The 27,631-nt window shown below is 41.3% G+C and overlaps 1 protein-coding gene and 1 long non-coding RNA gene across 2 annotated transcripts in view; both read right to left on the bottom strand.

The window, feature by feature from the left end:
* dmd (dystrophin) overlaps nucleotides 1–27,631 on the bottom strand; it is a 1,939,431-nt gene that overhangs the window by 1,829,210 nt on the left and 82,590 nt on the right. The gene's annotated exons all lie outside the window — the stretch shown is intronic.
* The window catches only part of LOC132393201 (uncharacterized), a 47,435-nt gene continuing 31,158 nt past the window's right edge, over nucleotides 11,355–27,631 (bottom strand). Inside the window, exon 3 of the long non-coding RNA XR_009511793.1 lies at nucleotides 11,355–11,393. This is a non-coding gene — a long non-coding RNA (uncharacterized LOC132393201). The remainder of the gene's footprint in view (nucleotides 11,394–27,631) is intronic.

Genomic DNA, 27,631 nt, shown 5'->3' with positions numbered 1-27,631 from the left:
TTGAATTAATTTTATGTTTTAAAGTTACAAAACATAATACTCCCTTCCCTCTAACCTCAACCTTTCCCTAACACTTTTCTCTTGTATTGATCCTTAGATGTTTCCCAAGTCTCACAGCACACACTGGCATTATTATACACATCCATTCTGCCACAAGATAATCCTCTAGTCCCTGGCACTTATTCCCATGTCACTTGTTTCAACAATGCTTTCCCCTCACTATTTTCTTCCTCGCTGACACTCTGCTATCATATTCCCCAGGACACCATTATCAGCTTCATGTCTAGTTTGGCCAGCACTCCTTCCTCAATTTAGCTGCTGCTCCTCTTGGTTCACATAATTTCTTGACCTTTGGTTCACACAACCTCTTCCCCACTTCAACATTAGTGCTGATTAGTCACAGTACAATTAGCACTTTGGTTCTAACCTGCTGGTGTTCCACAAATGGGCCACCTTTGCATACTGTTAGTGTGAAATCCTTCTTTCATCAAACCTTGGTGAAAAACTGCTTTTCCACTGTGCAAATTATTCCCCTCTCCTGCTGCAGAAAGTAAGAGCTGAAAGTGAAATGGTGGCGAGGTTTAAGCTGCTCCCAGAGATGAGTTTGAAATAACAGTGGGGAAAGCCAAGTCGTTTGACTTGAAGTGTTTACTGTCGGCGTGGAGCGTGGACAGTCAGACTACACAATCACTCAGACCAGTAGTGGTGTCACTTGCAACATTCCAAAGCTCAATCATGACATATCATGTGTATATATTATATGGTGCCGCTTTTAAATATGCATCTTTGCACTGAAAAAAGATAAAGCAATTAATATTAACATAGTTTATATGACATAAATATTGCATAATATTATAGCAATGAAACAGTTTCTTCTCATTCTCTACATAACTAAACTCCCCCATTACTTTTCTGAAATGAAGCACCTTTCCCTGCAGAACTTTAGAAAAGCTTAACAACATTGAATAATTAGAAGACATTGAACAATCAGGTTATGTTTATTGTTCCATTGCTATAATTAATAACCTTGCGGGCAAATGAGTGACATGTCAAGGCGACTTTGATGAGATTTTAAACTGAACTTCATGATAAGTATTCTGCCATCCTGTGGTTTTTCCGCAGTATTTCAGATGCTTTTCTTCAACCACATTGAATACTAATGCACATTTTGTAGAAGGAACAATTGCTTCTCTGTCAAATGTGCAGCATCTGATGCAAGTAGATATCCAATTTAAAGCACTCCTTGGGGAAAGCTACAAAAAATTTACACAATGTTCACATCTCGAGTGATGTTCAGCAGTATACTACATTTACAATATTTGTGATGACACAAATCTAATCAGTAGAATTTCTGGCTTAAGGGCATTGATTTAACTGTTGAAAGAGACATGGAACATTTAAACTTGTTTCTGGCAAAATCCTAACAATGACAAGACTAAAAATAGGGATGTAACCAAGAAATTCTTAATCCTGTGGTAATTTCATAAAGTACAACGATTAATATATGTGAAGGAAGCCTGAAATAGTGACACGTTGCCCAGGAGAGCATGATAGTTTCTAAAGATAACTAACTGAATGAAAATATCTGCAGTAAAAATGTTTGAATCTATTGAGAAATTTGGAAACTGAAAATGTAATTGATCAAGATTTCTTATTGAGAGGTCATGATTTATCTGAATGCTTAGTTATGAGATGCTCAAGCTATCTGGCAGAGCACAAGTGCTTCTATCAGATATCTTGCTTCAGGTCTTGCAGGCAGTTCCAGAGTATTATCTCTTGAAGTCTCCAATTTCCAAAGAAAAGAAGAAAAGTTCTTTGAAAACTGAGGTATACCTCATGGAGTATACCAACATTGTAACATATCATTTTATGAACAGCTGTAATTAAGCTTTTGTTCTTCATTCCTCTTATAGTTGGTTAAACAATTTGGAACAGGTAATAATTGGTTACAATTGTTACCAAAATGACATCAATAAAACATGCACACCCCTCTATCAAATGGTGCTGAACACTTTGCTTAAGGTGTTAGAGACTAGTAATTGGTGCAAGAAGGGAGCTCAGCCAGTGTTCAATATTAATACCTGCTGGTTACATTTTGACACTTGGTGCTTCTGCCACCGCCCTTCCTTTTTTGATATGCAGCAGAAAAGCCTTTTCAGCACAAGGACGATCAACTAGATGCTGGTTCATATCTTCTGGGTGTTGCTGCAAATGTCACTAAACAGAGTTTATGTTTTTATATATTTTAAGTTTGCAAAAATCTATTAAAAACCTCAGGGCAAGTGCTAAAATATTGACTTCAGATTTCAGGAATTTCACAGAAATCAGATTTTTCCAGACCTGTTTTATATTTGTATGCAATGTGTCATTAGCTAATTTTATAGATTCTACTTGGATTTTTTATTCTGTGGTGGACATTGCAGCCAAGTAGATAATGTCACTTTGAGGAAAGGAAGGTGGTTTGTACTGCGTGGAGGCAGTGTCAATCTTCCAGACAGGTACTTCCATGATCCTGATTACTGCTCTGCTGTGACACACTCAACAACATGGCACTGTAGCTCAAATTCCAGAAGTCTAACTTTTGCTATTGACATCCAGTGCAAACTGCTTCCACACCTCTTCAACCCATGTGCGAATGGCATCCTATTACCTTGTACAAAGCCGAAAGGCACTAACATCTGCCAAAAATACTCACAATGCTCCTCTGATCAACTGCTTCAATTGAAGACTCACTAAGTACAGAAAGTGGGAAATGGTGTTGCAGGACTATCTTTACCACTATCAGTAGGTGGTACAACAGCCTGAAGACCCACACACAAGATTACAGAAACCGCTTCTTCCCCTCTGCTATCAGATTTTTAAATGGTCCATGAACACATGAACACTACCTCACCAATCCTCCTTTGCAATTTTTTGTAACTTACAGTAATCTTTATGTCTTGCACGGTATTGCTGCTGCAAAACAACAAATTTCATGAGACATCCGTGAAAATAAATGTGACTCACCCAAATTTGAACCTCCACTAATCTGTAGTGCAGCATCTGAAAGATATGGATTCCTTCCTTTCAATGTTATTTTCTCAAATTAGGTTCATGTTTTCTGGATGGCATCATCTGTTGAGGGTATGATGCCCCCCTCCCCCTTCAAAGCTCTAAGATATGCAAGGTTGCTTGAAGCAGGTGGGCTTCAATTGGTGCCAGAAATTTACAACTTCGCCTAATGTCATCAGCTAATGACTGTAATGGTTAGAACTAAATGAATGCAACATTCATTCCAATACCAGGCTGTCAAGGCAAGAGACAATTTTGAATGAGGTTGGAGATGACATCAGATGTACAGCAGCTCTGGCAGGATCTGCAAGGCATTACTTCCTACAAAGCGAAACCCAATAGCACGAATGGCAGCAATGTTTCACTACCAGATGAACGCAATGCCTTCTATGCCTGCTTTGAAAGGGAGAACACAACTACAACTGTGAAGATCTCGGCTGCACCTGATGACCCTGTGACCTCTGTCTTAGAGGCCAATGTTAGACTGTCTTTAAAGAGAGTGAACCCTCGCAAGGCAGAAAGTCCCGATGGAGTACCTGGTATGGCTCTGAAAACCTGTGCCAACCAACTAGTGGGAGTATTCAAGGATATTTTCAACCTCTCACTGCAACGGGTGGAAATTCACATTTGCTTTAAAAAGGCAACAATTATACAAGTGCTGAAGAAGAATAATGTGGGCTGCCTTAATGACTGTCGCCCAGTAGCGCTCACATCAACAGTGATGAAATGCTTTAAGAGATTAGTTATGACTAGACTGAACTCCTGCCTCAGCAAGGACCTGGACCCATTGCAATTTGCCTAATGCCACAATAGGCCGACAGCAGACGCAATCTCAATGGCTCTCCACATAGCTTTGGACCACCTGGACAACACAAACACCTATGTCAGGATGCTGTTCATCGACTACAACTCAGCATTTAATACCATCATTCCCACAATCCTAAATGAGAAGTTGCAGAACCTGGGCCTCTGCACCTCCCTCTGCAATTGGATCCTTGGCTTCCTAACCAGAAGACCACAATCTGCGCAGATTGGTGATAACATATCCTCCTCGCTGACGATCAACACAGTCGCACCTCAAGGGTGTGTGTTTAGCCCACTGCTCAACTCTCTATATACACGACTGTGAGGCGAGATAGCTCAAGTACCAGCTATACATTTGCTGACTATACCATTGTTGGTAGAATCTCAGTTGGTGACAAGAGGGCATACAGGAGTGAGATATGCCAACTAGTGGAATGGTGCCACAGCATCAAACTGGCACTAAACATCATTAAGACAAAAAGAGCTGATTGTGGACTTCAGGAAGGGTAAGATGAAGGAGCACATATCAATCCTCATAGAGGGATCAGAAGTGGAGAGAGTGAGCAGCTTCAAGTTCCTGGGTGTGAAGATCTCTGAGGATCTAACCTGGTCCCAACATATCAATGCAGACATAAAGAAAGTAAGACAGTGGCTATACTTTATTAGGAGTTTGAAGAGATTTGGCATGTGAACAAATACACTCAAAAACTTCTATAGTTGTACCATTGACAGCATTCTGTCAGACTGCATCACTGTCTGGTATGGAGAGGCTACTGCACAGGACTGAAAGAAGCTGCAGAAGGTTGTAAATCTAGTTAGCTCAATCCTGGGCATTAGGCTACAAAGTACCCAGGACATCTTTAGGGAGTGGTGTCCCAGAAAGGCAGCGTCCATTATTAAGGACCTCCAGCACCCAGGGCATGCCCTTTTCTCACTGTTACCATCAGCTAGGAGGTACAGAAGCCTGAAGGCACACACTCAGCGATTCAGGAACAGCTTCTTCCCCTCTACCATCCAATCCCTAAATGGACATTGAACCTTTAGACTCTACCTCACTTTTTAAAAAATATACAGTATTTCTGTTTTTGCATTTTTTAATCTATTCAATATACATAATTGATTTACTTGTTTATTTATTATTACGTTTTATTTTTATTTCTTCTTATTATATTTTTCTCTCTGCTAGATTATGTATTGCATTGAACTGCTGCTGCTAAGTTAATATGATTAGATCATGGACCTTCGTTTCTGCCTCCTGAGGTTACTAATCAGCTCCTTGTTCTTGCTGATATTGATTGAGAGGTTGTGGTACCATCTTGCCAGATTTTCAATCTCCCTCCTATTTGCTGATTTATCACCATCTTCGATTCTGCCCACAACAGTGGTGTTGTAAGCAAAATTAAATATGGCATTGGAGCTGTGCTTAGCCTTACATTCATAAGTATAAAGCGAGTAGAGCAGGTGGCTAAATACACAGCCTTGTGGTGCACCTGTGCAGATTGAGATTGTGGAGGAGATGTCATTACCAATCCAAAACTACTGGCATTTGCAAGAGCAGAAGTCAGGGATCCAATTGCACAAAGTGGTATCAAGGCCAAAGTCCTGTAACTTATTGATTAGTTTTTAGGGGCTGTCGTCAATGAAGAGAATCTGATGTATGCTTCTTCTCTGTCCAGATGTTTCAGGGCTGAGTGATAAGCCAATGAAATAGCATCTGCTGTGGTCCTGTTGTAACAGTAGGCAAATTGGAGTAGATCCAAATCGCTTCTCAGACAGGAGTTAATATATTTAATCACCAACCTCTCAAAAACACTTCAGCACAGTGGATGCATTTACTACTGGATGATAGTCACTGAGGTAGGTTACTGTTTTTCTTAGGCACAAGTATAATTGAACCATGGTGCATACCTCAGACTGCCGAAGCAGAAGGTTAAAGGTTTTGGTGAACGCTCCAGCCAGTTGATCAGCACAGGTCTTTAGTACAGTCGATGTTTCGGGCCAAAATGAAAACTCTACTCTTTTCTTAGATGCTGCCTAGCCCTGCTGAGATCCTCAAGTATTTTGTGTTTGCTGCTCGGATTTCCAGCGACCGCAGATTTTCTCTTGTTTGTGACAGGTCTTTCGTACTCAGCCAGGTCTGGCATCTGGCCTGTATGCTCTCTGTGGGTTTACCCTCCTGAAGAATGCTCCCATGTTTGCCTCAGAGACTGAAATCACAGGATCATCAGAGGCTGTGGGGGTTCCTGAAGGTTCCTCCATGTTTTAATGGTCAAAGTGAGCACAAAAGGCATTGAGCTCACTTGAGACTGCAGCGTGGTTCTCACCTATGTTGCTTGGTTTCACTTTGTAGGAGATGATAGCATTCAAACCTTGCCACAGTTGTCAAGCTTCCTTCAGTGATTTAAGTCTAGTCTGGAATTGCCACTTTGCAGGTGAGATGGACTTCCAGAGGTTGTACCTGGACCTTTCCTATCTTAATTGGTTGCCAGATCTGAGCACAACTGATCTGACCCTCAGCAGATTGTGGATCTCATGGTTAAACCAGGGCTTCTGGTTGGGGAAGATGCTGAGTGATTTTGTGGGGGCGCACTCAACTACAACTGTTTTTATAAAGTCCGCGACAATCATGGTGTATTCGCACAGATCCCCTAACGATTCCTTGAACATGACCTAGTGCAATCTTTTAACTGCTCCTCTGTCTCCCATGACCACTTCTTTGTTGTCGTTATCTCTGGAGCCTTGCTCTTCAGCTTCTGCCAGTGTGCAGGTAGGAGGAGGACAGCCAATTGATAAGATTTCCTGAAATGCAGTCTATGCATAGATCGGTAGGCATTCCTAATTGTAGTATACAGTAGTCGAGTGTGTTGGGACCCCTAGTGCTGCAGATGATATGTCAATGATAATTGGGCAAAGATTTCTTCAAACAAACCTGATTGAGGTCCCCGAAAATGATATGAAATGCATCGGGGAAGACTGTTTCTTGTTTGCTGAAAGCAGCACTCAGTACGTTGAGTGCATACTTAATAATAGCCTTTGGTAGTATGTAATCTGCAGTCAGAATCATAGAGAACTCTCTTGGGAAGTAAAATGGCCAGGACTTAACCATTAGATGCTCCAAGCTGGGGGGACAAGAGTGCCACAAGACCACTGTGACCGAGTCCCACGGAAAGCTTATCATGAAACATAGACACCCATCTTTTGCCTTCTCCAAATCAGCAGTCTGGTCCATCCAGTGTATTGAGAAGCCCTAGGGTCTTACCAACATATCTGGCATTCCTGAAGTGAGCCATGTGTACATGAAACAGAGAATGCTGCAATTCCTCATTTCCTTTCGAAACAGCAATCTTGCCCTCAGATCCTCAATTTTGTTCTCCAGTGACTGTACATTTGCTAAGAAAATGCTGGGTGGAGTAAGTTTCATTTAAAGCAGTCATCTTAAAGTTCAAGGTCTGGAGCATGGAGCGGTTTCCTGCCACAGTTAGATCCTACTGGGTACATGGAAGACAACTGACTGTACCTTTCAAAGCCCACTCAAAGCTATCTCCTTAAATGTGGCATTCATGGCCTTTTTGAAACTCAAGGAATCTGCCCATGGGTATTCATTGATCTTCTACCTTGTCCAACACCATTATCCCATAGAATTCACAGTGCTGCTGAGCTCCTAAATGAGTTTTGTGCACCAGCATTAGTGATTGGGCCTGGCTTCATTATTTGGCCCTGGTATCCTGTTTATAGGCACATAACAACATCGCTTGTAGGAAACCAACAAAGCTGATAAATCGCAGAGCCTGAATATCTGATGAAAAAGTTTGTCCATGAATACCGTGCCAGTGTGGTCTACTTGTTGCAAAAAATTGTGAAGCATTGCAGTGTTGGGGTTAAACCTGTAGCAAGGAAGTGGGGAATCAATATGACCCTGCTCTCCATGAAGGGAGCAGTCCAGGCACAAGGGCCAAAGGTCTTTATATTTACTGCAGATCTCAGTGATAATAGCCTTGGAAATTTTAAGCTCACCATACAAGTCCAGGTAGAATGTGATGTTTCTGAGGAGGACAACATCAGGATCATCTCCTTGCCTGCTGTCCTGAGGTCCACAGCAAGCTGCCTTTGGCTGGTCATTTCCATATCAATGTTTCTATTGGAATGCTGTCAGCAATGTCACAATTGAGGCATCTATTGAAAGAGATCCCCAGCAGCTAAGTGTGGCATAGTCTGTGGACTTCAGAAAGTGTTTAGGGAGTTCTGAAAGTGACTGGTCAAATTTCTCAGCATTAGCAGATGGCCCTTGAGCACAAACAAATTAGTTGCTGATGTTCTTCACTGTGCTGTGACTCTCCAACCCTCATCTCCAACTTACGTTAGCTAGAACAGAAATGCACATTGCATGATTGTTGATATCCTGATTTTAGAAAAACTGTAACGTAATGGACCATGAGGTGCCATAAAACAAGACAGAATAAATACTTAACACAACAAGATAATCAATGACTTGGAGTTTCTGGTTGAGGGTGGCAGCTTCAATGTGTGAATAAAGGAAAGTGGAAGAGGGGTGGGTTTAAATAGGCTGCAGGTGATGAGTTGGAAATGAGTGGCAGGTGACTCCTGTTAGCTGGGTGGACGCTGGGAGGTGCCTACCTGTGTAGTCCTGACAATGTATGGAACTTGATTGCATCCAAGAGAAAGCAGGCCCTGTTAATGGCACAAAACCATCATCCTGAAAAATCACTTCCATTCCCAAATAGTGCTCTGTCAATATACAAAATGCACTGCAGTCCCACACTAAACTTAAAGTACCCCAACATAACATTGTGATAAAACAACATTGCTCTTCTTTCTTTGTGGCCAGGTCATTCTCTCTGAGAACGAGCAGCCATAAGTCAGTGGGATAGAGAATTCCGAAGACCCCTGATACTCTGAATCGCCACCCTATCTCCTTGCTTCAGTCCACAAATGGCCAAGTTTCTTAACTGTAGATTAATTTTCAGCTCTAAACTCCCCAGAAAGGAAATGCTCAACACTCAGCTGAGCAAACATTCTAATTTTAAACAGATTATAATTATTACCCCTGAGAAGTGGAAGATAGCTACCCCACAATGCGAGGCTGAAATAAGGTGGCAGCAAAGAGCCAGGCTCTTGGCAAAACAAAATCAGGTGCTCTCACCCCTCATCCAATAAATCAAGCACTGAAGTGCAGTACACACATTTATATAAGAAATACAAATGAATTGTTCAGATTTGCAATGTATTCTCCTTAACCTAATTTATAAGATATTATAGAGCATTTAAATGTTGTAACTTTAATTAGTTTGGTTTCAATATAAAGTCTGTGAAATTAAGTTAAACATCACTGGGCCTCAACCAGTCATTTTCAATTTAGTTGCTTGTTAATGTAGATAAGCTGTTCGGAGGGTTTTCATTCCCGGTATTGTGGCTAGGGTTTTTAGCAGGCACGTTACACACAATTGCCACTGTCTTAAAGAATATTTTACCCTAATATGCATTGCACCACTGAGAATTTTGTTACTGGTTTAATCCAAGATCTATTTACACTCCAATACCATATTAGAACAAACACATTCAACCCACTCATCACTGAAATAACTAGACCCATTGACCTGCTGTAACAACAGCTACAGATGAATCATAACATGTCATTTTGATTGCATTAAAAATGTTATGCTCTGTTAAGATGAATCACAAAATTGCCTGATATCATATCACATAGTTGTTCTGTTCTAAATGGTTCTGAAAGCAGTCTTGGAAATCTGTCACCTTTTTTGGGAATTTTAGCAAGGACACCTAACTGCAGGGTGGATTTTGATGGAGTGACTTGTCTTAATTGATTTTGTTGACACTCAAGTTTTTAATATTTCAGCAAAAAATTAATAAATCAGATTCTCCACTACTTACAGTACGTGTGCATATTCTGGTATCCAACAGCCGAACCTTAGTTCAGAGAATAGTAACAATAAAACATAAACACTAATAATTTACAGATAGGTCCAAATGCGCTTTATTTAACTGAGATAAAGATTGATGCCCCTCAGAAGTAGTAGGACAACTCAAGATTTTTATTTACCACAGGGAAGCACTCTCTAACTACAGAAATACTTACTACTTTCTCTGTTGTGGAGCAGATTACAACGTAAGATAAGTGACTTCTCATTCTCTATTTTTCACCTTCAATAAATTTTGGGTTTTTTTTCATCAGCAAGACCAGTTTGTGTGCACAGCAGAGATGGAAAATATATCTTCCTCATTTATTGGGGAGGAGGCAGTTCCTCCTCATCTGATAACAGAACATTAGTGCAAGCAGGACGCAAAATCAACATTGCACCAAATCCATCATTTTCTTGACAGGACTGTTCAATTAAAAATTTACCCCATTTGAAGAGACGAAGATAATGAGCATCCTTTTTTAAGCAATTTAAAATAAAATCACACAACAAATTTGGATTGTAAATGTTCCAATCATTCCAAACAGATAGAAAACCAACTAGTTTTCCTGTATCACAAATACTGCTATTTTATGGCACTTTATTCCCAACTGGCCAAAACATACATGGATGCAATTTGCATGAAAGGGAATGAAGGAGTTTTTCTAAACTCAAGTTGTAAACAGCTGATTGAAACATTTGAACTGAAATTCTAGCTGATGACCTAATCCCAAGACTACCATAAGTTTGACCCAGCTATGTTTGGGATATTACATATTATTATTGTCATATACTTTTGAAAGTAAAATCAAATCCCATATTGATTACTGCAGTGTTGCCTCACACTTTGGCATAAATTGTCAAACACACTGACATAAACAATGACATCAGCTATGACAGCTTGCTTAAAGGAGGAGTACTTATCTACCCAAATAACTTCTGGCCATTTTATCTTTATGGTAATTGTGAGTTTTTTGGAGTTTACCATGATGTAAATCTTGAATAGAAGTACTAAAACAGCCTGACCCTGTATTTTATTTATTTCAGAAAACTCATTAAAATGAAAAGTCACTAATTGCTGAAGATGTTTGGTTTTGCATCCAAATATCTTTGGAATAATAAAATATTCACTTACACTTTCTCATGGGTACCTAATATTTTTAAAACAAATAACAGCCTAAAAGGATTAAAGATTCATTATCCACTATGATACAGCCACTATCGGTGTTCAGGACATTGGAAGATTGTACCACATTAAAGATAACTGCTAAAACTACAGAAAGTAGGCCTCATCTCCTTGCAAAATGTTATAGCATCAGTGAAACTGCATGAGTACAAACATCCTAGAGAAGTCCCTGATACAGGGTAACTCAGCTTCACTGCTCCCCCTAAACTACTCAGGTGCGTGTCTGTGCAGCAACTGAAATGCTCCTCTGCACACAACCATTGTTGCCACACAGCTGGAATTTTCTTTAATATAATGTTTTATTAAACTGCTGTGCTGTTTTCAGGCCATGTAAGAAATTTCCTTCTTCGAGTAATGGTTGTTCTGTGCAGCTGTCAGAAGAATTTAGAGGGAACAACGCTCAGCTTGCACCGCATCTATTATACAATAAACACAGAAGGTAAAAAAAAACACACAAAAATATCAAACATCACATATTTCACTGCAAGTTTTTTTAGTGTGGATCAATGTGCAGCACAAATCTTGCTCAGTTCCCAGAAAAGCAATTAAATATATGTGCAAAGGAGCATAAAATAGTACAACACAATACAGGCCATTCAGCCCACAATTTTGTACCGATATTTTAACCTAATCTAAGATCAATCTAACCCCCCCCCCCCACACAGCCCTACAGTCTTCTTTCACTCATGTGCCTCTAGAAGAGTCTCTTAGATGTCCTTAATGTATCAGCCTGTATCACTCACCCTCCATGCACATAGCACTCTCTGTGTAAAAAACCTAACACCTTAAATTGATACCCTCTCATATTAGCCATTGCTGCCCTAGGAAAAGGTGCTGGATGTCCAATCTATCTTAGACACTTCTATCATGTCACCTCTCATCCTGCTTTGCTCCAAAGAGAAAAGTGCAAGCAGGATTTATTCTGGTAAATCTCAACTAGAGTGCAAGGATAAACATATTTAAAGTTATAATTGAGATATGAATGGTATTTTCACCAATTATATGTATGAATTTGATGGATTATATATACTCAACCAGATCTCCAAAGATAAAACCACAGGAAAAAGTCTGCAACTGATTTCACATCCCAAACAGCACTGGCTGTGGAATAAAACAGGATAGGCAATTGCAGGAGGGAGAACACCAACCAATTCACAAGAAAATCTGAGATTGCTAAAATATATATTGAATTCCTAACTCTGGGCTGTGTGGTCCCACAATCGTTCATCGCGGAGTTCCACCAGACCCATCCAAATCATCCTGGGCCACTGGAGGGCTGGATGTGCGGGGAGGGGGAAGAGGGTTGTCAAGCCTCCACATGCAGGTTCCTCCCAGACTCTGCCCAGCTAACAGGAGTCACCTTCCACTCGTTTCCAACTCATCACCTTCAGCCTATTTAAAACCAGCTCTCATCCACAATCCTGGTTTCATTCTTATGAATCAGCCTTCAGGTACCCTGTTGTCTAGTAATGTTCAGTATCTCTTCCCTCTTGTTTTGTGGTCTCTTGTGGCTTGTCATTTTGCAATTAATTATTAAAGTTATTGCTCACTGCTAAATTGTCTCTGCCCCCCTGCTTTTGGATCAAAACACTTCTCCAGTCTCTGACACTTCCAGAGCTATCTTGATTCTACTTATTCCCATGCTGATTCCAGTAAGGACACCCAGTCCCCTGTCCCCATTGTATCTGCACTGATGATCAGAACTTTGACTCAGATATCTTTTCTCCCCCATCCCACCACAGTTGAAAGAGTCTCGAAAATATCTCAACAGTTTTTGCCACCTCTGTTCTCACCCTTATTTTTGCAGTCAGAACAAGGATAAGGTTCCCTGGTCCTGGCCATCCATCCTACCACAGTCTACATTCAATAAATCATCCTTTGCATATCTGCCTCTCCCTTCTCCTTTCAGTTTTGTTAATGGACCATTCCCTTTACAACTCCTGCAATTCATCCTTCCGTCTCACAGCACTTACCTACACAACCACGAAAGTTGCAAAGTTGCCCCATTATCTTGTCTCTTCTCATTGTCCACAGAGACAAACAGTCCGACCAGAGCATAAAGGAGTTCACTTGCCTTTTATCCCCAATCTAAAATGCTGCATTTCGTGGTCACAATGTGATCTTCTCTACAAAGATTGAGTGCCTTTGCAGAGCACTTCCATTTTGTCTGCAAGGGCTTCCAGTTGCTTACCACTTTAAATCTCCATTTCTTTTCCTCAAAGTTCAAATATAAACTTAAGAAATCCCACCTCATATTCTGCCCAGGCACAATGCTATACTTAGAATTTAATATCAAATTCAACAATTTCAGATTTCATAGATTTTCAGTTTGTATTACACCTGGCCAGGGTGTGAATTTTCCTTTCTGCCCTGATGTTGCTTTATCTCCTGACACTTCCAGCATTCTCTTTTTGGTTTTGAGTTTCAGCATCAGCCCAGACCAGCATTTCACAACTTTAACATGTTTATGGTGGGACCCATGGGGGCACTGAAGAACAAAGGGACTGTGGAGTGCAATTTCTGAAGGTAATAACGCAGTAGGAAAGGATGGTATTGGGACCATGCAAGATGGTGATCTTTATTAGCCAGGGTACAGAATGTAAGTGTTGGTATAATTTTATAAAGCATTTCATAAAGTTTTACAAAGTTAAGCCACAGTGGAATACTGGAGGCACTTCTAATTCCCATACTGCAGGAAGGATGCAATTGTGCTGAAGAAGGTCCTGAGGAGATTCATCAAGATGCTTCCTGAAATGGAATGTTTCCATTATGGACAGTGACTAGGTTTGTTTACGTTGGAGTAGAGGAGGCATAGTTGAGGTAAGACTAGAAGGCACAGGTTTAAGGTGAAGAGTACGAGGTTTAGAGAGGACCTGATTAAGAATTTTTTTACCCAGAGGGAGGTTTGAATCAGGAACACAGAGCCTGGTAGAAGCAGGTATTCTCATTACATTCATAGCATTTGGATAAGCATTTGATTGGCAAGACATACTAAACCACAGAAGAAGTGCTGGGAAATGGGATTAGTAGAGATGGCTATCCGATGACTAGCATTGAGACTTGACTGAATGATTTGTTTCTATGCTGTACTATACAACTTGAATCCAAATTGTTGTTTTTTACCTTTCCAGTCCGGATTTAGAATCATCAACACAAAATAGTAATACTGTTTTTCTTTATGTAGCTCATGTTGAATGCTTCCAGCATTTTTTGTTTTTATTTGAGGTTTAGAATTTATACTTAAAAACATTGTTCAAGTTTCTTTAAATCAAAGCATTTTAAATGTGCTTTTAATTTAAAATCATTGTATACTATCTAACAACTCAAATGATTAAAAGTTGCCTTACAGTTTCAGTTGGGAGTGTGGCTTAGCCAGCTATCAACATCCCTTTTTGCTGTTTTATGGGCACTGCAGCTCTGCAAGGTAAGTACACACGTGTTTTATGGGCAAGAACTCCACAGATGTGGAATGGGAGAAGGATACCCAAATAAATCAGTGGTTTCAATGACATTGTTGCATCTTATCATTTTGTCCCTCTAACAGTGGAGGCTTTTGGAGAAGGAAAAATTGGAAAAGATGAAGGAAAAGGAGCTTTAAGAATCTTGATTTCAATTAAGATGAAGAAATGAAAAGGCAGAGATAGAATACTAAAAAACAGGACAACAGAAAAAGATAACTGGCTGCAGAAATGACAGATGAGGACAAATTAAAAGGTTAAAATAAAAGCTATTGCTTTTGGTGATAATAATGCAAAAATGAATCCAGCTTTCCTCCAGTCACAAGAAAGATCAATTATGGGTTTAAGTTTACCTACTGTGTTATGGAATAAGTCCACTATTCCTTAATTCATCCTAGCAAATTCCTTGCATCTTCTGTGAAATTGAACCAAACATTCAATTTCCTAATTGTTTTGATGCCAGCTGAAATTGAAAACCGCAATTGCCTTCCCACTACAATTGACAAAGCTTTTTCTTCATTGATTTAAATGCCAATTAAAATCAGTTAAAAATTTGAGACCAGTTGATTGTACTATGTGCACAGTTAACTGGTAGGATGTGAACTTTGTTAAAGAAATCCATCAGCACCTTTCCCATTTAGGGGCATAAAACATGCATGTAACTATCTGAAGTACCATCCAGCTAGTGTGCTGCTTCATAATGGTAAAGCCTCCAGCATCGGGAGCAGGTCCCAAAATTGAAATTTGCATTGAGCTCATTACCTGCACATGCAGAATAATTAATGCCTGTGACTAGCTCCGGGTACACAGGAGACATAAGAGACTGCTGATTCTATAAACTGTAGTGAGAAAAAACAAACAGCTGGGAGAAACTCAGTAGGTCAGGCAACATTTGTGGAGACAGAGGGATAGGTGATGTTTTGGGTCTTGACCGAAAACAGTCACAATCTGTCCGCCTGCACAGATACTGCCTGACCTGCTGAGTTCCTCCAGCTGCACTTTGGAGAACATTGCCCTGCGAGAAGCAATAGAGCCATTTGGAAGACCATCATCCACAAGAGGTAATTTTTCTAACATTTATCTGAATCCGGATGCAGATCTAACAAATTTGTGAAAACTACTGTAACTCTCAGGAACTCTATTCACCTCTTCTCAATGACCCTTTCTATTGCCTCACTCTTCCCATAACCCATCAGCACCTATTATTCCCAGGCAGTACAATGACATAACCTGCAAACATTGAGTCTTGGGTATTTTTCAGACTTGTTAAATATGCTAAAAACATGCCTTCCCCCCCCCCCCTTTTACAAACATCCTTCCATACTTAATTCTGAGATTCAGAAGTATAATTTAATTTCTTTATTTGAACACCTCTATTTTCTATGGAGGCTAAAGAGAGCTGGACCTTGGACATTCATACTTGCATCCTTCTACAGATGCGCAGTAGAGGACATCCTAACAAGCTGTATCACTGTGTGGTACAGAAACCGCACTGTAGTAGACAGGAAGGCTCTACACTGGGTTTGATATGCACCCATGAGTCTGTAGTTCAAATGAGGCTTCATTTAGCTATATACATATGTATGGTTGAATGACGATTAAACTGGAACTTGAAGTACTTGTGACATAGCATCAGTTAGTAGTCAAGCAGCAGACTGGTTTGCAATCAAAATACCCGTCAACAATATGAGCTAAAGTTGGCCACTCAGCCCTTCAGACCTGTTCTGCCATTTCAAGATTGTTTACTGTCATTTCATGTGCACATGTGTAAGGAGAATGAAATAATTGTTACTTCTGATCTGATGCAACACAAGAAATCCCACAGAAGATAAAGAACACACTAATGATTATAAAACACAATAAATACAAATACATAAGATAGCTTCTATGCATAAGATTGATAGTATGTACATAAAGTGAGGCTAGGCTGTACATAAGGTGACTGACAAGAAATAATTAAGTAGTGGTGGAGTTTAGCGGGAGGAGGTGTTGATCAGCCTTACTGTTTGGGAAAACGAATTATTTTTGAGTCTGATGGTCCTAGTGTAGATGCTACATGGCCTCCCTCTGAGTGGGACGATCAGTTAGTGAGCTGGGTGTGTGGGATCCTTCATGATGTTACAGGCCCTTTTATAGCACCTTTCTGTATATATATCCTTGATAGCCAGTAGGCTAGTGCCAATGTTGTGTTGGGCAGCTTTAACTACCCGTTGTAGAACCTTCCTGTCTGTTGCAGTGCAGTTTCCACACCACGCAGTGATACAGCTTGTTAGGATGCTCTCTACTGCGCATCTGTAGAATGACGCAAGTATGGACATCCAAAGTCCAGCTCTCTTTAGCCTCCACAAAAGGTAGAGATGTTGGTGAGTTTCCTGACCGTGCAGGATGTGTTCTGGCACCATTAGAGGTTGTGTGTGATGTGTACTCTGAGGAGTTTGAAACTTATGCTTGCAGTTTCCATTGCTGTGCCACTGATGTAAAGGCAGATGTGAATGATGTGAGTTCTAGAGTCGATAACCATCTCCTTTGTCCTGTTGACATTGAGGAACAGGTTGTTTACCTGACACCAGGCCTCAAGCTTTTCCACCTCCTCTCCGTAGGCCATCTCATCGTTGTTGGTGACAAGACTGCCTACACCACTGTTTTGTCATCTGTGAGTTTGATGATGTGATTGCTTGGTTGTTTGGCAGTACAATTCTGTGTGAGCAGAATGTATAGCAATGGGCTCAGCACACAGCCCTGGAGGACACCCATGCTGAGACTGGTGGGGAGGGAGACGTTATTGTGCACCCTGACTATCTGAGGTCTGTTTGTTAGAAGTCCAATGATCAGTCACACAGTGGTGTGTTTAGACCTAGAAGCAGGAGTTCATTCACCAAGGACTGTGGGACAATAGCATTGAACGCCAAACTGAAATCCAGAAACAGCATTCTGACAAGAGTGTTCTTGTTTTCTAAATGTGTCAGGACCAGGTGCATGACAGATGCTATGGAGTTTTTGATACCTGCCATTATCAGCCATTCAAAGCACTTCATGATAATTGGTGTCAGTGCCACTAGGCAGTAGTTGTTTAGTTCTTAAAGTGTAGAGCTCTTTGGTATGGGCATAATGGTGGCTAATTTGAATCATGTGGAGATAGCAGCTTAGCTAAGTGAAGTGTTGAAGACATCAGTGAGCTGTGTACACAATCACCCTGGGATGTTGTCTGGCCTGGCCACCTTACCGAGGTGGAGGGGGGGGGGGGGTGCGGTAGGAGGTTGAATCTCTGCACAGACCTTCTCACATCTGCTGCAGTTACAGACATTGACTACTCACCTTGGAGGGAGGTAGCTATCACGGCCCGCATTGCATTGCATGCTCAAAACATGCCTAAAATTTGCTTAGAGCATCAGGGAGCCTTTATCTCCTCCTGAGATTTAATAAGATCAAGGTTTCCCATCTCTCCAAGATACAGTAACCTTTCTTTCATATTTCAAGTTTATATAGGGGGGATAGAGTTCTCTTGTCCTCACCTGCCACCTCATGACTTTGTGCATGTAGTACATCATTCTCTGCAAGTTCCACCAAAAACAATGGGATCCTACCACCAAACATATCTTTACCTTCCCACGAATCTTCATCTTCTGCAGGGATTGCTTCCTCCTTGTCCATTTGTTCCACCCCACTAATCTCCCTCTTGGGACTTACCTCTGCAAGCAGAAGAAGTGCTACTCCTACTGATTCATCTCCTTCCCCATGTCCATTAATGCCCCAAACAGTCCTTCCAAGACAGGCAGCACTTTACCTGCAAATCTGGTGCTCTCAAAGCAGCTTCCTTTACATTGGGTAGACCATCATAGACTAGGGCAGGGGTCGGCAACTCGCGGCTCCGGAGCCACATGCTCCTCTTTCATCTCTGTGCTGCGGCTCCCCGTGGTTTGTTAGTTTTTGAAATGTAATTCGAAATTTGAAGATTATGGTGATCTTGTACAATCTAAAGACGTTGTGGAGATCCCATTTCCTGGCACATCCGAACCGGCTCACAATTAGCCACCGTTCCGGCTAAGGGAGATAGCCTACGGGGGTTTCTGAGTACATGTCTTTTGGAGCATCTGCGCCCACGGGGATGGGTTGAGGGAGGCTTTAAAGCAAGGCTGTTTAGTTCAAATAAAGTTACCTTTGACTGCAGTGTCTTTATCTTAGCGCTGTGTGTAGCACACCGCTACAACGTGTTTTTTATCGCTATTAATATACATCACCACTGCCAATGCCTGACACCCGCCAGTGCGCGCTTTCCTTTAATTCTTCGATCCAAGGTAGGCTAACTATGGAGTAACCTTCAACCCAACGTCTTTTTTTCGGAGTTCAAAATGTTTTTGTTGCCTGCAGAAATGTAATTTCGTTTTCTCTGCAGGAGTTCATCAATTTCATAAATGCAACACATTATAGTTTGTTCATACATAGCATAAAGGCAAAAAAAAACTGTTGTATGCAGTGTTATTTCATTTTAAATGTCAAACGGGCTTTGTGGCTCCCAGTGTTTTCTTTTCTGTGGGAAATGGGTCCATATTGGCTCTTTCAGTGGTAAACGTTGACGACCCCTGGGCTAGGGGAACCCCTTTGTTGGAACACCATTGCTCTATCCTCAAACAGCAGGATTTTCCGAAGGCCAATAATTTTAATTCCAATCCCCATTCCCATTCTTACGTGTCAGTCCGCAGCCTCTTTTACTGCCACGATGAGGGCACTCTCAGGCTGGAGGAGCATACCTTATTTTTCATCGAAGTTGACTTAAACCTGATGGCATGAACATCGATTTCGCTAACATATGGTAATTTCCCCCCCTCCCTTTCCCCCTTCTTCCATTTCCCATTCTGGCTCACCTCTGATCTATTCTCTACTCCTTTCTTGCCTATCATCTCCCCCGAGTGTCCCTTTCCTTTGTCCTATGGTCCACTCTCCTCTGTCAGATGTCTTCTTCTCAAGCTTGTTACCTTTCCTACCTCATCCCTCATCCCCCACCCACCTGGCTTCACCAATCACCTTAAAAGCTTGAACTCCTAACTTCCCCCACCTTCCTGTTCTAGCTTCTTCCCCTTCCTTTCCAATCCTGAAGAACGGTCGTGGCCCAAAATATTGACTGTTTATTCCTTTCCATAGACGCTGCCTGGCCTGCTGAGTTCCTCCAGCAATCTGTGTATGCTGCTAAGGGAAGCATATGTAAGGGTTAGGAAGCTAACATCAAACAGAGCCCTTGAGGTTTATGAAGAAGGCAGAAAAGAACTCAAGTTAATCAGGACAGCTAGGAGGGGCCATGAAAAATCCTAGGCAAGTTGAATTAAAGAGAATCCCAAGGCATTCTATAGATGCTTCAAGAACAAGAGATTAACTAGGAAGTGGGGTTAAAGAAGGGAATACGTGCCTAGAGGCAGAGGTTGTGGGTGAGGTATTTTTTTTAAATATTCATTTACGGGATGTGAGTGTCACCAGCTAAGCCAGCATTTGTTGCCCATCCCTAGTTGCCCTTGAGAAGGTGATGATGAGCTGCCTCCTTGAACAGTTCTAGTCCCTGAGGTGTAGGTACACCCACTATGCTGCTTGGGAGGAAATTCCATGATTTTGATCCAGCGACAATGAAGGAACAGCGATATGTTTCTAAGTCAGGATGGTGAGTGACTTGGAGGGGGATTTCCAAGTGGTGGTGTTCCCAGGTATCTGCTGGTCTTGTCCTAGATGGTGGTGGTCACGGGTCTGGAAGGTGCTGCCTTAGGAACTTTGGTGTGTTGTGGCAGTGCATCTTGTAGATAGTACACATTGTTGCAACTGTTCACCAATGGTGGAAGGATTGGAGGCTTGTCGAAGGGATACAAATCATGTTGGTTGCCTTGTACCGGAGGTTGTCAAGCTTCTTGACTGTTGATGGAGCTGCACTCATCCAGGCGAGTGATGAGTATTCCATTACACTCCTGACCTGAGCCTTGAAGTTGGTGGACAGGCTCTGGGGAGTCAGGAAGTGAGTTACATGCCACAGAATTCTTAGCCTTTGACCTGTTCTGGTAACCATGATGTTTATATGACTAGATCAGTTCAGTTTCCTGTCAATGATAACCCCCAGGATGCTAATAGTAGGATAAATTAATACTTTCCATCATGAGTGGAAGATAGGGAGTTCAGTGTGGAGAGGCTAATTTCAGGAGATTCAGATTCAATTTTAGTTATTTCTTACATGTTTATCAAAACATACAGTGAAATGCTTTGTTTGCATTAACAACTAACATCCTCAGGATGTACTGGGGCAGCCTGTAAGTGTCGCCACATGTTCCAGTGCCAACAGAGCATGCCCACAAAACAGTCGGTCCTCCTTAACCACGGGTTCCGCATGTGCACATTCAAACAACCACAGATAGGGAAAACCTGGAAGTTCTCTCTCCAGCACTCGTCGCTTGAGCATGTACAGACTTATTTTTCTTGTCATTATTCCCTAAAGAATACAGTATAACAACTATTCACATAGCACTTACATTGTATTGGTGCTATAAGTAATCTAGAGATGATTTAAAGTAAAGGCAGTCTTTGTCGGATTTGTACGTAAGTCGGAAGAGGTACATCCGGTATTATTTAGTGTCAGCTAGTCAAACGTTTGACTTAGTATATTGTATGTATTTTACCTTTCTATGCATATAAGACACTTAAGAAATGTATGTATTTCAATAATTAAACCACTGCGTTGCTTAGTAATAATTGTAGCTTTCATCGGGGCAGGGCCTTTCACATGCTCCATTATTCTCACTTTATCCTTTAAAATTGGTCCGATCATTGACGGACTGTAGCCTAACACTTTTCCAATGACCGATGGTGTTTCACCTCCTTCCGATCACTTTATAATTTCCACTTTATTTTCAATCATGATTGTTTTCCATCAACGGGACAGAAACACTGCGGATTCAGCAACAGCCACGGGCAGCGGGTTCTGAGCTCCCCAGGGTCCTAAAGTCCACCCGTACTGAGACAGGTTAAATATGGGTACTTGAGCATCTGTGTTTTTTGGTATCTGCGAGGGGTCCCAGAATCAACCCCCTGAGGATAAGGAGGGGTGATTGTACTTGGCAGAACAACCCAAAGGAAAACAAAACAGAACAAGCCCCATTCCTCCCTCCATCCATCGTCATAGTCACCCAAGCCAAAAACAGGCTTCCAGCCAACTCACAGACAATGGACCACTTCCCCAGTGGATTTCAGACTTATAAACCCAGGTTTTGGCCACTGGACTTTGACTTTTGTTTGATCTCCAGCCTTGGTTCTTCAGTATTGACTACAGGGCCAGATGATGATGGGACCTTGAACTCCAGGCTCCAAATCGTGAATCTAGGGGATTTCTGCTCCTCATGGCTCCTGCTCACGGAGATATCCTATCCTGGGACCCATAGATCTGGGACCAGTGTGTCACTAGACCTTGTCCTCGTTGGTCCTTGTCCACAGCACTTGCCAGCCCGACATCCACAGATGTCCATCGTCACATGCCCATGTTGCTGACCTTTGACCACAGACTGGAGTCTTAGACTCTGGCTGTGATTCATCACCTGCTCAGGTCACTGGTCTTCAAGCGTGGAGCGGAGGCCTAAACTCCTGATGTCTTTTCGTCCCATGTCCATATCACAGTCCTTCAGGCACAGAGGACTAGATTCCAGATGCCCTTTGTAACCTGTTCCTATTGTTGGCCTTCAAACGTGGAGTATGCGTAGCGAGAATTTGTGAGTATTTGGAAAACCACTGGCCTAATTAGGGGCAGTCATCACAGTTTTGTGTGGGGCAAGTTGGTTCTAACGTTGAGGAAGATGGCTAATGAAGGTAGAGCTGTGGATGTTGTCATCATGGAGGAGGATCATCCAGATGATTAAGGTGCTTAGGAACCATAGTGAGCTAGCCAATTGGATTCAGAATTGGTTTGCCCATAGAAGACAACGGGCAGAGATCAATGGGACTTATTCTGGCTAGAGGTCGATGACAAGTAGTACTCTGCAGTGATCTGTCCTCGGACATCTACTGTTTGTGAGAGAGACAATACATAACCTTGATGTAAATGTAGATGGGTGTAGATGGTAAGTTTGCAGTCAAAATGAAGATTGAGGTGCTGTAGTGTGTGAGATGAAGGACACAAAAAGATTTAGATTATTTGCAGGTACGGCAGAGAAATAGCAAGTGGAATTTAACATGGCTAAATGTGATTTGTGGTATATTGAGAGACTAATTGTAAAGGACCAGCATACTGTTAAATGGCATAACTCCATTCATAGCTTCCTGACAACAACTACATAGATTGATAAGGTGCCATGCTTGACTTTATTAGTTGAGGAACTGAATTCAAGAATCAGGAGGTTATGTTACAGCTTTACAAAACCCTGGTTTGAATGCATCTGGACTATTGCATTAAATTCTGGTCACCCCATTATAGAAAGGATGTAGAGGGTATAGGTCAAACAGGATGCTGCCTGGATTATAGCGCATGTGCTAGAAGGAAAGTGTGGACATACTTGGGTTGTTTTTTCTGAGTGACAGAAGCCGAGGAAAGACCCCCCCCACCCCAAAAATGTTGTTTGACACACTGAGACCTTCCAACATACTGTTTGTTGCCACAGATTCCAGCAACTGCAGTCTCTTATCATGGAAGACCCAAGCTAATCTGTGATGCACCATCAATAACTCACTCTGAGACGTAAGGCGAGATATCGGCTTTTATTGACTGAAGAATGAACCAGCAGTGAGTGACCATCATATTACATCCTGGAGAATGAGGCAGAGGATCAGTCCTGGATCGCCTTTATACAGGGGCCTGTGGGAGGAGCTACAGGAGCAGTCAGAAGGGGGCGTGTCCAGACAGGCACATAGTTCACCACAATCTGTACCGTTAGAATGTACTTGATTGAACTAAACACACAATTCTTTGTCAGAATTTTTAGGCTCAAGGTCCTTTTTGCTACTAGTGTATGGAAGGGGTCCAAAGGCAGATTTACAGCTTGTTGACTGCAAGAGGTGCACACATTCAGTGTGCTAACAGAGAGAAATTGAAGGACTCATCCAGAACAGTGATGAGTCTGTATATCGACAGCAGGTGAACCAACTGGCGCTCTGATGCAGTCGGAACAATCTGGAGCTGAACACACTCAAGACAAAGGAGATGATAGTGGATTTCAGGAGACATCTCCCCGTTACGTCCCCCCTCACAGTCCTCAGCAGCCCTGTGTCCACCGTGGAGAACTTCAGGTTCCTGGGAACCACCATTTCTCAGGGTCTGAAGTGGGAGCAGAACATCAGCTCCATCCTGAAGAAGGCCCAGCAGCGGATGTACTTCCTGCGGCTCTTGAGGAAATATGGTCTGCCTCAGGAATTGCTGCTGCAGTTCTACACTGCAGTCATTGAGTCTGTCCTGTGCACCTCCATCACTGTGTGGTTTGGAGCCGCCACCAAGCAGGACAGAACCAGACTACAGCGCACAGTGAGGACTGCCGAGCGCATCATTGGAGCCTCCCTGCCCTCTATTGTGGACCTGTACTCTTCCAGGTTGAAGAAGAGGGCGGGGAACATCATAAAGGACTCCTTCCATCCTGCGCACGGACTGTTTGAACTGCTTCCGTCTGGTAGGCGCTTCAGATCCCTCCAGACTAAGACTAATAGGCACTGGAGAAGTTTTTTCCCTACTGCGGTCACTTTGCTGAATAGTTAACTGCCGGTTAACTGGCGGCTAACTATTACTTGGATTGGACTACCTGTATGTATAATCTATATTTTCATTTATATTTATCATTATTATTGTTATGAGCAGAGAGACAACATCTGCCGGAAGTAAATTCCTTGTATGTGCACAGGTACTTGGCGATTAAAGTCTGATTCTGATTCTGATATCAAGTAGAATCCCTACCCACCAGGGATGAAGTGAGTTTGTGATTGAAGAAGTTCACCGATAAGAAAATGCGACAAAGAGGATGGAGCTTGGGGACTTGTGAATCAACTGAAGAAAGGCATCAGAGCAACTAACAGCCAAGGAACTCAACAAAACTTGAGAAACCTCAGCAAAAATGTGGATTTTTTCTTGGTTTAATTCTTTGAGCTGAACACTCTTGTTATTGGATTTGTAGAAATTTGCTGCCATATACCTCTGGCTTTAAGCTGATTGATTTCCATTTCCTACAGCAAGTCATATAAAGGCTTTCGATGTTATTTTCATTTAGTGTGGGTGCTTATTTGCAAGTAGGCTTATGATGTTTGCTTGCTTTTAATGGGGAAAAAAGGCTATCAGTTCCGTCAATCCAGAGATAGAAAACTGATTCTTCTCCAAACGTGGAAAAAAAGGTCCCAAGTGTTCACTTTATCCTAATTTTATGCCAGCATGATTGAAGTTAACAATTACAAGCGGTGATTAAACTACAGTGTTAGCAAATTCTAACACCTGTTGTTACAACTTGAGGGAAAGGAGGTTTTTCAAGCACTGGTAATGCACTTTCATTCTGACTCATTGGCCTCATTTTATACAGCCCTTCAAGCAGGGCTAAATGTTGGTGTAAAAAATAAGTCAGTTTTAACTGTTTATTTCTTTAGATTCAAAACTAAATTTAAAATTTGAAAGAATACTGCTTAAAGTGTTTCAAAATGTGAAACTGTTCTGATGATATCTAAATGGTATGGAAATATTCTTGGAATACACTGGAAAGCATGAAATTTCCTTAGTTCAAAGCATTTTTCCAGGACTTCTAATAAGTAACGTATACTAACTTTCCATCTCCTTTTTGCTCCTTACCTATGAAGACAGAGAAGAAATCAAAACCAAGTCTTCAACAACATTCAGTGCCATAAAATAAGTAGGAGAGATCACAAACACAAATTCTGCACATCCTGGAAATCCTACCAGTCCTGATAAAGGTTCTTGGCCCAAAACGTCAACTCTTTATTCATTTTCATAGATGTTGCCTGACCTGCTGTATTCCTCAAACACTTTGTGTAGAATGGTCACAAAAGCTACCAAATTAGATCTTCAACAGAACCAGGGCAGCTGCCCATCCATAAGACAAATAATTACATATTTGAGATAGAAATTAAAAAAACAGAAACGGGTTATTAAACCCCAATGGTCCATGTGATGATTATACTTTTACCCTTCTTTAGCATAACCTGTGCCTTTCTCCCTCCTTCATTTATCCAGCTTTAAATAAATTTCCACTATTCATTAACAAACTCAGGATTGTCACAACACTTGAGAAATAAATTTCCTTGATTCCCAATCATATTTGTCAGTGACTATCTTTTTATTTACAGACTCTAGTTTTGCTTTTGCCAGAAGTGGAAGAATCCTGTGTGCCCACTGTCTCATACCCTGTCATAATTTTAAGTGTCTCTGTTAGATTTCCAAACTAGTTATTCCTTTCCCTTTGATCTTGGACAGTGATGAAAGAGGGACAGAAAAATCAAGAAAAAAATTAATGATAATGAAACTGCTCAAAACTGTCCAGAATTCAGATCCAAAAATAATTACTTAAATAAAGTATTTGCTATCTAACTATCAGTAATTAAATACTAAAGTTAGGGATGAGTCTTAATTGCTATTTCCTCAATTATGATGAAAGTCTTTAAAAGATCTACAGGACTTCAGAATTAGATTTTCCTTGTTTTGAAGTTCATGTGCTTAGGTCTTTCTAGGTGAGGGTACAAAGAAACACTTAAACAAATTCAGTATTAACTTTGGTTTGCCTACTTATTTAGAAGTTAAATGCAAGGAAGTTTGAGTGGTGTGGATTAGCACTTTTCATCAACCATTGTATCAAGTTTGGAATTCAGTTCAGAGTGTACGTCTAATGCAGGGGTTCCCAACCTGGGGTCCATAGGCTTCTTGCTTAATGGTTTTGATCCAAGGCATAAAATAGGTTAGGAACCCCTGCTCTAATAGGACCCTGCAAAATGAGGTTGACACAATCAAACAAGTTTCCATGAGCTGATGTAAAGGTAAAAACCTGTAATCTCTGAAGAGGATTTTATAACCTTCAGATATCTAATGTACAGTAAAGTTACTTAAGCGTAGTTGTGATAGTAATCTCAAAAGCAGCACAACTTAGTTCAACTAAAATCAGCAATAATGAAAGGATGCATGTTGGTTGGTTGATCAAAACATGCTACAAATTATGTTCTAACAATACACACAAAATGCTGGTGGAACACAGCAGGCCAGGTAACATCTATAAGGAGAAGCAATGTCGACGTTTCGGGCCGAGACGAAGGTCCTGACGAAGGGTCTCGGCCCGAAACGTCGACAGTGCTTCTCCCTATAGATGCTGCCTGGCCTGCTGTGTTCCACCGGCATTTTGTGTGTGTTGCTTGAATTTCCAGCATCGGAAGACTTCCTTGTGTTTGCTCTTTAAATTATGTTCTTTTGAGTTTAGCTTAGAACTGCTTCTCTGGAAAAGGCCACGGAAGTTTAGCTGTACACTTGATTACATTACAACTAACATGGCTGCAGAAGAAGTTAACCAGTTCATTTTTTATTACCAGTATATTAATACTCCCCACTGTGTGCAAAGGCATACATTTTTAATCTCTTCACAATATTGCAAATTAAACCAAATCTATTCTGCATAGAAATGAAAGGTTGAAGAGCTGTCAAGAAGTATAAAGAACCTGCAGATGCCTGCCTGTGCAGTGACATTGATAATAACCTGGAAGTGGATTCAGCAAAGAAAAATTGTATGCAAGGATTATGAATGGGTGGGTATGAGGTTGGGAAAGAAGTAGAACAGCAGCTTAAGATGTCATCTTAAAAAAGGATGAATAATCAGCTCCAATATCCTGAACATCCACACTTGACTGATCTGAATTTTGACATAGATTAATTGTTTACTGTTACTCTTTCAAAGTAAACTGTGTAGGAATGGTGTAAGTTTGTCAAAAGGAATTTATGGAACTGAGATAAGAATGAATCAGGAAACTATTTCACACTCTCTGATTTTCTTTATTGCAAGGCCACATTAGCAATTATGATCTTTTATCACTGCCATGTATACTGCTTCCCTGTTTTCAATTGGGAAGCCTCAAAGTCATCATGATAAAATTTATCAACTACATGTTATCAACAGCCATAAATTGTCAGCTTTGGAGTGAAGCACCAAAGATTTCCTCAGGGTCTGTTATTTCCTGAATGCAAGAAAAAGATTCAAGGATGTGCTCAAAGTCTCCTT

Source organism: Hypanus sabinus, chromosome 4 (assembly GCF_030144855.1).
Source record: "Hypanus sabinus isolate sHypSab1 chromosome 4, sHypSab1.hap1, whole genome shotgun sequence".
NCBI classification, from domain to species: Eukaryota; Metazoa; Chordata; class Chondrichthyes; order Myliobatiformes; family Dasyatidae; genus Hypanus; species Hypanus sabinus.
The sequence above is the reverse complement of the archived record's forward strand: the minus strand, read 5'-3'. Positions and strand labels throughout refer to the sequence as shown.